Source organism: Symphalangus syndactylus, chromosome 11 (assembly GCF_028878055.3).
Source record: "Symphalangus syndactylus isolate Jambi chromosome 11, NHGRI_mSymSyn1-v2.1_pri, whole genome shotgun sequence".
Classification (NCBI taxonomy): Eukaryota; Metazoa; Chordata; class Mammalia; order Primates; family Hylobatidae; genus Symphalangus; species Symphalangus syndactylus.
Genome location: NC_072433.2, coordinates 29,057,244 through 29,068,821, shown reverse-complemented (window position 1 = coordinate 29,068,821; position 11,578 = coordinate 29,057,244). Strand labels below are relative to the sequence as shown.

At 36.7% G+C, this 11,578-nt stretch overlaps 1 pseudogene; it reads left to right on the top strand.

The window, feature by feature from the left end:
• Positions 1-1,765: 1,765 nt before the first annotated feature.
• LOC134731768 (peptidyl-prolyl cis-trans isomerase A-like) lies at positions 1,766-2,236 on the top strand (annotated as a pseudogene).
• The last annotated feature ends 9,342 nt before the right edge of the window (positions 2,237-11,578 follow it).

The window sequence follows — 11,578 nt, the reverse complement described above, 5'->3', positions numbered from 1 at the left end:
CAGACCTGAAAGTAAATATAGTTCCCTTCCCTTGGTATCTGTTAGAACAGCAATTTCCAAAGTGTGTTCAGAGCATGATAGATTCCATGGTAGGCAGGTAATGACATGATAGGTAAATCGTTGCTGAAGAGAGGGATAAATGGGAAATAATCTGCAAAAGAGCTGCATGTCTAAATTGTTGAGAAGCACTGAATATTATACCCTTCTCTTGAATTTTTATGATTTATTTTATTTTGATAACGCATATTACGTAGTAAGGGCTCTGAAAAGTATTTGTTCATTTCTTCAATGTGTATCTATTGAGTGTCTACCATGTTTAAGGCACTGTTTTAAGCACAGGGAATAGTTATTTATGAAATATTTCTCACTCTCACGAAGCTTGCATTTTAGTTAGAGGAAATAAAATGAATGAAGATAAGTAAAGCAGGCAAGGAACTAAAGCATTGAGGAGCATGCTATTTCAGAAGGGCATTTGGAGAAACAGTCTTTGAAAAACGGATATTTTGAGCAAAGCCTAAATGAAGAGAGGGTGCAGGACACATGGATATATAGAAGAGCAATGCAACAGTCCTGAAAGGGGAGTATAGTTCAGACATTTCAAAATGAGCACAGGCTGTGTAACTAGAGCTACCTAGGAAGAGAGGTGGGAGATGAGACCAGTGCATTAGTAAGGGGCCAGGTCATCTATTTTAGAAGCCAGGAAGAGGACATCAGAATTAATTATGTGCCAGAGAGCAACTGGTTGGAAGTTTCTGAAAAGGAGAGTTACGGAATCTGGCTAATGTTCTAGAAGGATCGCTCAATGAGGCTTACACATTGTGAGGCCAGGCGAGAATGTAAGCAAGTGACCAGCTAGGAAGTGACCCCAAGGATCCAGATGCCACAAGACTGGGGACTGGAATAGCTTTGTAACAAATAGAGGATGTCTGGAGAAGTGACGAGATTATAAAAGTATGTCATTCTAAGGTCAGACATTTTTTAAATTTTATCTAATCCCGAGGCTCTTGGATTTTTTTGCTCATTGCCTTCACTCCAATTGGCTCTCCCCTCCATTATTTTTCAGAGTTAACAGTTTAAATTTAAATTAGTGTTTTAGCTTCTTACTAGTAAATATCATGCAATTAATCCTTATGTCTAATATATTTCTATTTCAGATTATCCTTCTGTGTGTCCTGTGTGTATGCAATCATCCGTAGGAGTGGTCACATAAATCAACCACTCATAGTTTTAAGTGGGTTTGTTTATTTCTTTTTTGTATGTGAAAATCCGTCAGTGTGTTCACTTCCCAATAGGGATATAAGGCCTCAGGGTCAGGGACGACACTACCCTTCTGTCTTCTGTCCAGTGTAAGCCTCAGTGTGTGTTCAACTTTCAGATACCTGCATACATTTGTCACTTCCTTTATGAAGGCATTCTTGAACACTCATGAAGTTGAAGATGCTCCATTCTGGGTCCCTTCAGACAGGCCTCAGTGTATCTCTGTTCTGGCACCAACACTTTCCATCACTATACCATGAATGTGGGTACAAACCTTTCCTGCTGCACCACAGGCTTCTGGAAGCAGGGATTGTTCATAGCTATCATTGCGTCAGCAAAATCTCTCACCATGAATGACACCAAGCCATTATGAACAAATGCCTGATAAGTGGCTGGAAAGTTTTTATTCTTTATTGGTTTAAGAAATATTAATTTATTGGTTTGTTTGTTTAAAATATTTGTTGGCACTTTGCAGATGCCACTTCCACTGATGTCACCACTGCCAGTGATGGTCAACTCCACCTTGTTCTTTGACATTGTAGTCAATGGTGAGCACTTGGGCCATGTCTCCTTCCAGCTGTTTGCAAAGTTCCAAAGACAACAGAAAATGTTCATTTTCTAAGCACTGGAGAGAAAGGATTTGGCTATAAGGGTTCCTGTTTTCACAGAATTATTCCAGTGTTTATGTGCCAGAGAGGTGACTTCACATGTCACGATGACACTGGCACAAGTCCAACTACTGGGAGAAGTTTGATGATGAGAACTCCATCCTGAAGCATACAAGACCTGGCACCTTGTCCATGGCAAATACTGGACACTACCCAAATGGTTTCCAGTTTTTCATCTGCACTGCCAAGACTGTGTGGTTGGATGGCAAGAGTGCAGTCTTTGGCAAGACAAAAGAGGGCTTGAATATCTTGGAAGCCATGGCACGCTTTGCATTCTGGAACGGCAAAACCAGAAAGAAGACCACGATTGACAACTGTGGACAACTCCAATAAATTTCACTTATGTTTTGTTTTAACTACCAGACTAATTTTTCTATAGCCAAGAGAACATTCCTCCACTCCATTTGCTCACAATATCCTATAATCTTTGTGTTCTTGCTGAAGTTCTTTTGGTTCCACATTTTCCTTAGTCTGCTCCACCTCTAGCAGATTGCAGAGTTAAGTTTATCATTATGAATAAAAACTGTATAACAACAAAAGAAAAGTAATATTTACTGAATGCTTACTAATCTAAGGAAAATGATGCTAAATACACACACACACACACACACACGCACACTCTTACATTCTTAGATAGATTTATATAGGAAGATATAAATTAGATATAGATATATATAAATATAGATATAGATATAGATACAGATACAAATGGCTATGGTTTGGATATGATTCGTTTGACCCCATTAAGCCTCATGTGGAAATTTGATCCCTGATGTTGGAGATGGGGACTGGTATGAGGTGTTTGGATGATGAGGGTAGGTTTCTCATGGATAAGTTGGTGTCATTCTCCTAAGAGTGAGTCAGTTGTCACTCTTAGTTTTAATAACAGGTTGTTGAAAAGACCCTGGCACCTCCTATGCTTTCTGTCTTGCTTCCTTCCTTTGACCATATGATGCCTGCTCCCCTTCTCCTTCCACCATGAGTAGAACTTTCCTGCGGCCCTCCCCAGGTGCAGACACTAGCACTATGCAATTTGTACAGCCTGCAGAACGATGAGCCAAATAAAGTCTCTTTTTTTATAAATTATTCAGCCTCAAGTATTCTTTTACAGAAACACAAACAAACTAAGGCTCAGATATATATATATATATATATATATATATTCATCTGTTGGAAGAGATGATTAAGTCTATAGAGTTTTACAAGGTATGATAGAAACCATTATCTGATTGATCATGATGCCATGCTTTTCATTTAATTCCTTCAAGCAAATAGAGTTCTATCAATTACCTTATTTTTTCTCATGGCTTTTTTCCCACAGACACTGCTATATTTAGAAGTTTCTATTTTACTTTATTAAAAACTACAAAACCAATCTATGTCATATACCAAAAGATTTGAAATAACTGTATATATTTATTGAAAAATAAAGGAGGGGAATGATTGTCATGAGACCAGAGCTCAGACATGTCTTCATCAGCCTGGGAAAGAAAATGATGGAGGAGGAGGTGTAGACTGTTGTGGCAGGAAGTGAGGACAGCAATTGCTGTAGCAACTCAGAGGCATTTCTGAAGCACACCCCAAGCATCTGAGCTCAGCAGATCCAGGGGGCTATGGCAGGCAGAAGCATGTTCCTGTGCTAGGAGGCCTCCTATTCTTTCAAAATAAAGAGACAGTTTCTTTCTTGGGAGGGTGAGGAAAACAGTAAACATATGTGAAAAATAAAGTATTGCTTAAGCATAGAATGTTTTTGGAAAACAATAATTCATTCAATGGGAATTCTTTCAAAAGTGAGCAGGAGGAAAATCTAGAAGGCAAGGAATGTTGTGGGTATTCAGATAGCAAGTAGTTCAGAATAATTGGTCTTCAAATGCTACTGAGGATGGTAATAAATAAATGGAAGGGGTGGACCAGAGTTTGGACACTGTCCAATGAGTGCAGTGGGTAGAAATTGGTGGAGCTTAAATATCTGTTTGGGCTTGGCACAAGGCTGTAATCTCAGCACTTTGGGAGGCTGAGGCAGGAGGATTCCTTGACACCAGGAGTTGGAAGCTACAGTGAGCTATGATTGGGCCACTGCACTTCAGTCTGGGTGAGGGTAAAATCTTGTCTCAAAAAAAAAAAAAAATCCCATTTAATGAAATGATTGAGTTTGATTTATCTAGGCTTCTCCCCAGTTTTTCCTACAGATACTATTGACTCTGATATCAACATTTTTCTCAACCAGTACATAGAAAAGTATCAGAAAATAAATATATTGAAAAACAGATCAGGGCATTCGTCAGAGAACACTGAGACCCATGTGATTAGAGAACATAAGATCTGTCTCATAAAGATAATACACACAAAGGGCTTGATGAATTGGTACCATGATGTCTTTCAGTTGGTAGATGGGATTGAACTGAATTAAATGCTGGGAAAGGTTATTTGTGCTCCCAAATTTCTTGCACTTGCTTTATCTGAAGTTCTTGTGTCATTGTGAGGAAAAAATTAATACTGATGCAAGTGACAAAAAGGGCAGCTAAAATTTGTAAGAGAGTAAATCATAATTATCTTTATCATAATTATCATCAACATTCCTGTGCTCAAACAATTAAACATATCTCACATTTTTTCTCTTCAGACCTAAAAGTCAATACAACAATAGCAGTGAGCCTATGCATTTAAGGAATACATTAAATATAATAAAATGATGTATATGCAAGTTAATATCTAACAGTGACAGCTAAGCTGCTTCTGTCTTATAAGCAATAACTTTTGTGAATGGTGTTTTCGGGTTATAGTTCTCTCTCTTTTTAAAAGCAGTCCTATGAAGAAAATCTCTGTTTTCTTTCTGTGGCCATTAATTTTGGAGGACACTGTATGTTCTATTGTCTGTATCCACCTGAAACATTCATTAAATAATTGAGGAATGGAAAAAAATGCTTATCTCCATGTTAACTGACATGGTTTCTCTTTCTATAGGCTATGCATTAATCAAAAACTGACTGCTCCTTTTGGCCTTAATATCGAGGATGCCGAGAGCTAGATTTACTGCTAAAGTCACAATATTAATTTTTGAGGATATTTTTTCCTTCCATTTCAATGCTATTTTTCTTTATGCCTACTATTTTATCATATGCATTTTATCATATGCCACTTCAAATCAGCCTTCGAAATGGATGGAATATAAATGAATATATTAGCAAGCAACAGCATAAATAAATGGGAGACGAGAGAGAGTAATATGGAAATTGTAAGATCCAAAAGGGTAATTCTTCCTGTGTAAATTATAATCAGCAAATATAACTGGTGCCTCAGAAGTAAAGCATTGTCCTAAAACGGTGATTTGAAAATAGAAGCAGAAATTTTTGACAACTATTAAGAGGTGAGGGAAAGGGGAATGCATTAATAATGTATGTGAAGAAACCCTAGAAATTGTTAAGATGCCATAATTTACTAATATCACTGACTATGTCAAAAAAAAAAGTAGTTGGTAATGTTGCATTTTGACCAAGTGGGAAACAGACAATGCTCAACGTGGTTAAATGCAGTGAAAATTGATGCAACCATTTTGTAAGGCAATTTAACAATATCTGTCAACATTCCACACACAAATATTTTTGACCCAGCAACTTTTTGAATGTGCACAATACATTCACTTACCCAGCTGTACAAAGGTATTCATACAAAGATGTTTGTTGAAGCATTTGCTGTAATAGCAAAATTCTAAAAAACGTTTTAAGTATCCATCAATTGTGGGCCAAATAAATAAATGATGGCATTATATATAATGGAATTTTATGCAACCAATAAAAAGAATGAAGCAGATCTTTTTGTGTAAGGATGGGTATTTTTTAAAGTATTTAACTTAAAATGTTGGAGAATATATATTTACTTACTAATATATTTGTTTATAAAAAACCATCATTTTTAGTCAGACGTGTAGACTATGATGATGAAGAAATAGATCGATCAAATAGATAGATTGGCTTATGTACATAAGATACTCTTAATAGTCATGCTTCTAGGGAATGAAACTGGTGAAAAGATTCATAGAGTGACTTTTATTGTTTAATTCATTTCCATTCTGAAGTGTTTAATTTTTTTCCACAAATATATATAATTATTATGATTATTGTAATGAAAACTAGCTTTAGAAAAGACCTTATAGAAAGCAAATAACTGTAAATCACCAAGGGGAACTACACTGTATAATATCTTCAGCAAAGTCCATGATAGCGAGTGCTCATTCATTATGAAATTAACCAACATATAGATGTATATGTCTAGTATTGCTATTGCAAAATATAGGAGAAAGTATGCTTACTGTGGTCCAGATACTAGGTTAGTATCATAAGGTAGAAAACATTTTCAAAGACTGATTCTATTTCTGTTTTTCAGAGTGAATGCCGTTTTGTCAATGAAGGAGGGATGCTTGCAATGGTGCGAAGGATGTCTGACAAGATGTGTATTTCTGAAGGAAAGAAAGAGCACAGCATACTCCTTGGATAAATCTCATTTTCTTCCTTGTTAAGCCTTTTTTTCCCATTGCATTCTCTACAAACCCCTGGCCCACTCTTTCCTCCTCTTTCTACTTTCTTCCTTCCTTTCTCACCTGTGCCCCAAACTATATTTGTAAACTCTTGCAGTGTTACTTTTGCACAGGGCTTGAAATATTTAACACCTTTGTTTTTAATACATGAGAAAAATAAGATCTATAGGAAAGGAAACAACTTAACCAGTTTGAACAGTTAGTTGATAGACTACAGTCCTCTCTCAAATGTTTACTGATGACACATGCATGGAGATGGGAATGTACACACACACACACACACACACACACACACACACACGTATTGACTGGTTGAAACAGGACAGTTCTCCAGTACCAGGGAATTAGAGGAGGGTGCATTATCCATCCCTACCCTTACCTCAATATCCATTTCAGGAAGGGTTAGAAATCAATTTACATGATTGAACATACCAAGGGCTTTGAAAGCAGATAAATATGAAATTCAAATTCTTCACTTCTTCATCCTGGAGGTTCAGTTTTCCCAACAATAAAATGAGGATAGTAACATCAAACATGGGAATTGTTGAAGTGATCAGTGAAATAGATGCTGTATTATAGGCCTAGCTCAGTTTATGCTCTTATCTTAAGATTCTTTATTTGGAAACCAAACCACCCCTGGAATGGGCTGTAGTGGTCCTTACATGAACATAAGGCATGCATAACCCCTTTGATATTGTGAGTGTTTCTCTGCATATGAGCATTCTTTTCTTCAGCGAAAAGTTCCTAACTTTTATTAGATTCTCAAAGTTGTCTGTATTTCCTATTATTTTAAGAAAACTGACTTAAATAGAAGGTATAATTGCTAGTATTAACAATAATAATTACAAACACCATAACATTACTAATATTTCACTACAAACAAATAATAATATTGTTATTATTAATATTCAACTATCTGAACATTAGCCAAAATTGGTGGATGAATCACATTTAAATCATTGGGTGCTTTGCTTTCACCAGGTAAAAAGTTCCAATTTCTTCTAATTACATTAAATCTTAAGAACCTATTTCACTCTTATCCACAAAGAGGAACTCATTTCCCCTAGAAAGGCAGGCTAATGAGGTCTGCTTAATTTATAGCTAGGTCCATTTATGTGGTTGCTTCATTCACAAAGACATCTATTTAATTCAATAGAATTCTACACATGGTACACATAGAAGACACTACTACCCCCATTCACTCCACATCCATTCATTACCCTAATGCTTCTGACATACACAAACAAACCTTGCTTTACAAATTGCTTAGAGATTTGATTAAGTTGCATTATGCATTTTGTTGTAACAAGAAAGGTGATTTAAAATCATTAGTCCTAAAATTTAGTCCTGCACGTGCTTTGAAGTCAAGGGGAACAATTTGTCAGCTGGTTGATCTTTTGCTTCTAAAGCTAGTTAACTGATCAATCTAATGTCAAAGGAACAGAGATAAGTGGGAGACATTTTACTACGTAGAAAACGGTACATGAAGATAAATCCAACACTCTGCTTCATTTCATCTGCAGTTATCTTTGTCATAATTGCTTTGGAACACTCAAGGTGCTCTTTGCACATAGGGAGTGTTAGAAGACTTTAAATCATCTGCATAGACTAGTAGCTTCTTGCTGTGAATCTTGCTTTGCTCCATTTTTGGGTAGAGAGGGCAATAATCTCCTACTATAAATGCAAATTTGGCAAGGACCAAAGGTTAGGATTCTTGACTAGTCGTTTATTGCACAATCAATTCATACATTTCTGAAATTTCTTGACAAATTTATTTGTCAAGTAACAATTTGTCAAGCTTGCAAAGTAGATCTATTCCTTATTGAATTCGTTTGATTTTCACTATGACCATAATGACAAAACTAGATCTGGAGTAAAAGTTTCCTAATGAGTAGATTTGGATGTACCAGCTGTTGCAGTTATCTACTACTTTGTACAAAACAACCCCCCCACCACAACTATCTGGTTTAAAACAAAAGACATGTATTTCATAATTTTGTAAATCAAAAATTGAAATTGAGTGACAACAGCAAAGGAGACTTAAAAATATTTAGCCATCGGTGAACTATAGGGTCCAATATACCTTCACTTACATGTCTGGTACCTTGGATGCAGGGAATGATTGGAAGGCTTGTCTGGTTGACTCAGCTGGGACTGTCAGTCAGAGTACCTCCATTTGGCTTCTCCAACAAGCAGTATCAGATAAACTTCTTACTTGACACCTCAGGGCTCTCAGAGAGTTCCAAAAGGCCATACTGGAAGCTGCAACAGTTCTTACCAGAGTATCAGTTGCTACTAGGTCCATTTATGGACAAATCACTCAGGTCATCTCAGACTCAAGGTAAGAGAAACTCAACTTTACCTCATAGAGAAGAGAAAAACACGGTATCCATATCCTTCTTTAATCTACCACTCCAGAACATTTTGATTCTATACAAGACCCATTATCAAATAATTCTGCTGCTGTCACCTCAAGGTTTTATATGTTTTAGAATGTTCAGCAAGACAGATCATGGTCAGGGTAAAAGCAGTAATTGGTTAAGTAGCTATTATTCTGACAAGCTACAAAAGGGACTTGCATTTGCTTAACTCTCAGAAATTTTTTTGTATTTTCAGTAGAGACAGGGTTTCACCGAGAAACATCTTCTTACTGAAAGTTATGTGAACACCCATTAGAAACCAGGGAGAGAGATTTCATTTCTTCTGGAGTAGGTTCAATGCCTACTTTTACCCTATCAGAATTTTGTCTGGAGCAGTATCAGTGACAATTTTTTTTCATAAGAGCTATTTTTCATAAGACTGCCGAAAATCTTAGGAATGGTCCAATTTTCCAGTAATGACTAACATATTAAGATGCTTATGAAGGCTCCTCTTTCATTATGATAGTCACCCTCTCACCATTGCCTACAGAATACTGTCTCAACTCATTGAACTGCCTGACTTTTCACAACGAAGCCTTTAAAGTTTATTCAAAACTTCTCTCCTCACATTCACCCTGTCCACCAGCAAGACCACCCCTCCCATTGTCTCCAGAATAAATATGGTGTTCCCACCTCTGGGAAAGTAACAATGACAATTATATCAATTGCTAATATTTGTTGAATACTTACATCACTTGCTTGCTCTCTGGGCTATTCTGATGTGAATTGCAATGGACACTCCGATGCCGTTGGGTAGCACTTCTTGTCTGCTGTACTCAACACAAAGGACTGTCCACTCTTGAAATTTTTTTGTAAAAGCGTGTATCATGTCTTCCCAGACAAATGTTCCAGGATAGTATGAGATTTTGTCTCGTACTACTTGTTTTCACACACGATGTCTCATACAGAGCAGGCACTCCACAAATAAATTATTAGTCCAGCAACCCTTTCTTACACAACTGTTACACACTCCATGCAAACAAGGAAAGCAAATTAGAACAAATGAAACACAACCTCAGGAATAGTTTGTTATTCATTTGAATTTCCTGATGTTTTTATGTTTGACTTTAGAGGAATTTGAATGATTTAAGTCTGAATTGCATTTCTACAGCTGGCTGGCAGGGCAACTTTGAACAGTCTACAGAGCTTCTATTTTCCTCTCTCTGAAGTGAGGGTAACAACTGGTAAAACTGTTGTATGTCTAAAATCACGAAAGTGATGTAAAGCTTTACTTTTCAAATTTTCTTGTGCTTAAAAATCATCTGGAATCTTGTAAAAAGGACTGTGGTCTAAAAGAAAGAGCCTGAGACTCTGCATTTCAGACAAGCTCCCAGAGAAGGTAAATGATGGCCCATCGGCTACAGCTTGAGTAGCAATGCTATAAAGCACCTAATATTAATACTCACTCTGAAATGTTGTCCTCCCCTTCCTCCCTCCATCTTCCTATTGGAAAATTCCAGGAGACAGAAATGGATTTTTATTTACTCTAAACGCCCAGTCTGATGGTCTCTCAATTGTTTTCCTCATTTAAAATAGTGCGGCTCCTGCACTTTGTTTAACTCTGCTTGACAATCAGTGATTTGTGATTCTGCTCTTTCCTGAGCATGTTTATAAAATGACGACCTTGGGATTGGTGTCTCTGCTGCCCAAATGCAGGGAGCAGACTTTCTGTGGAAGAATTGTGAAAGGCCATTTTACCACTGTTTTTTTCTTTCTTCTTGTCTTTCTTTTTGTTTTTTGCCTTGGCTTCATATGCTAATGGAATCAACATCCCCATTTGCTATTTTAATGTTTCTTAGAAAGTTTTATCTCAGAATTTCCTATGGTTTGTATGTGCATTAGTCTTCTAGGTGAATCAGAGGTTTCCTGCTATAACACCATGAGGTTTCTCAATAGACCCTCTTGGCTCCTTGTTGAGTCTTTTGAATGACTTTATTATAATAAAGTTGACTTGGAGCCAGAGGAGGCAGAACTCCAGTGTTGGGCTTTCTTTAGAATTTTATGGGTTTTTCTCAGAAGTTTAATGCCAGTTTAATGGAGTTTTAAAGCTATTAATACTCTACCACTCCAGCTGCGCTAAGAAATATGTAACTAAACAATAACTTGAAATAGGTAAATTCATGATTAAGTTGCACTAAAAACTAATGCCTCTTGGCCATAGTTCATAATTTCCAAAGGCACATCATTTAGAATGATTGGTAACTTTAGCCTTGTAACTCTTTCAAGGAGAAAGGCTGTGAGCTTAAATCACTACATTAAGCTGACAGTGAGGCTCATATTTTCTGAGCTAAAGATATATTTTTATGGCCACACAGTGGACTCTGTTTATCACTCATCATAAACCATAGGAAACCATTTTTGTTTTAAATTAGGTGCTCAGGCTTTTGTCCTGTAATCTGTTTCTTTATTTCCCCTTTTCACTTTTGTTGGTTCATTTTCAACAACTCCCAATCGTCTTCCATTTCCTGAAAACAGCTCATATTTTATATCTCAGCTTCTTTAAAAGTTATTTCATCCTAGTTGAGGTCACCTTAATTTACACCTTAAATTACAGTTCCAGAGCCAACTTCTTTGCTGCTGATATTGAGTAATCCTACTAAAGAGTCCAATTTTAAAATGAGGAGCAGTCTTATCCTACAATGCCAGACATAAGAAGCCCATGATTTTTGCATATATCTTTAGTACTTTTACTTATTGAA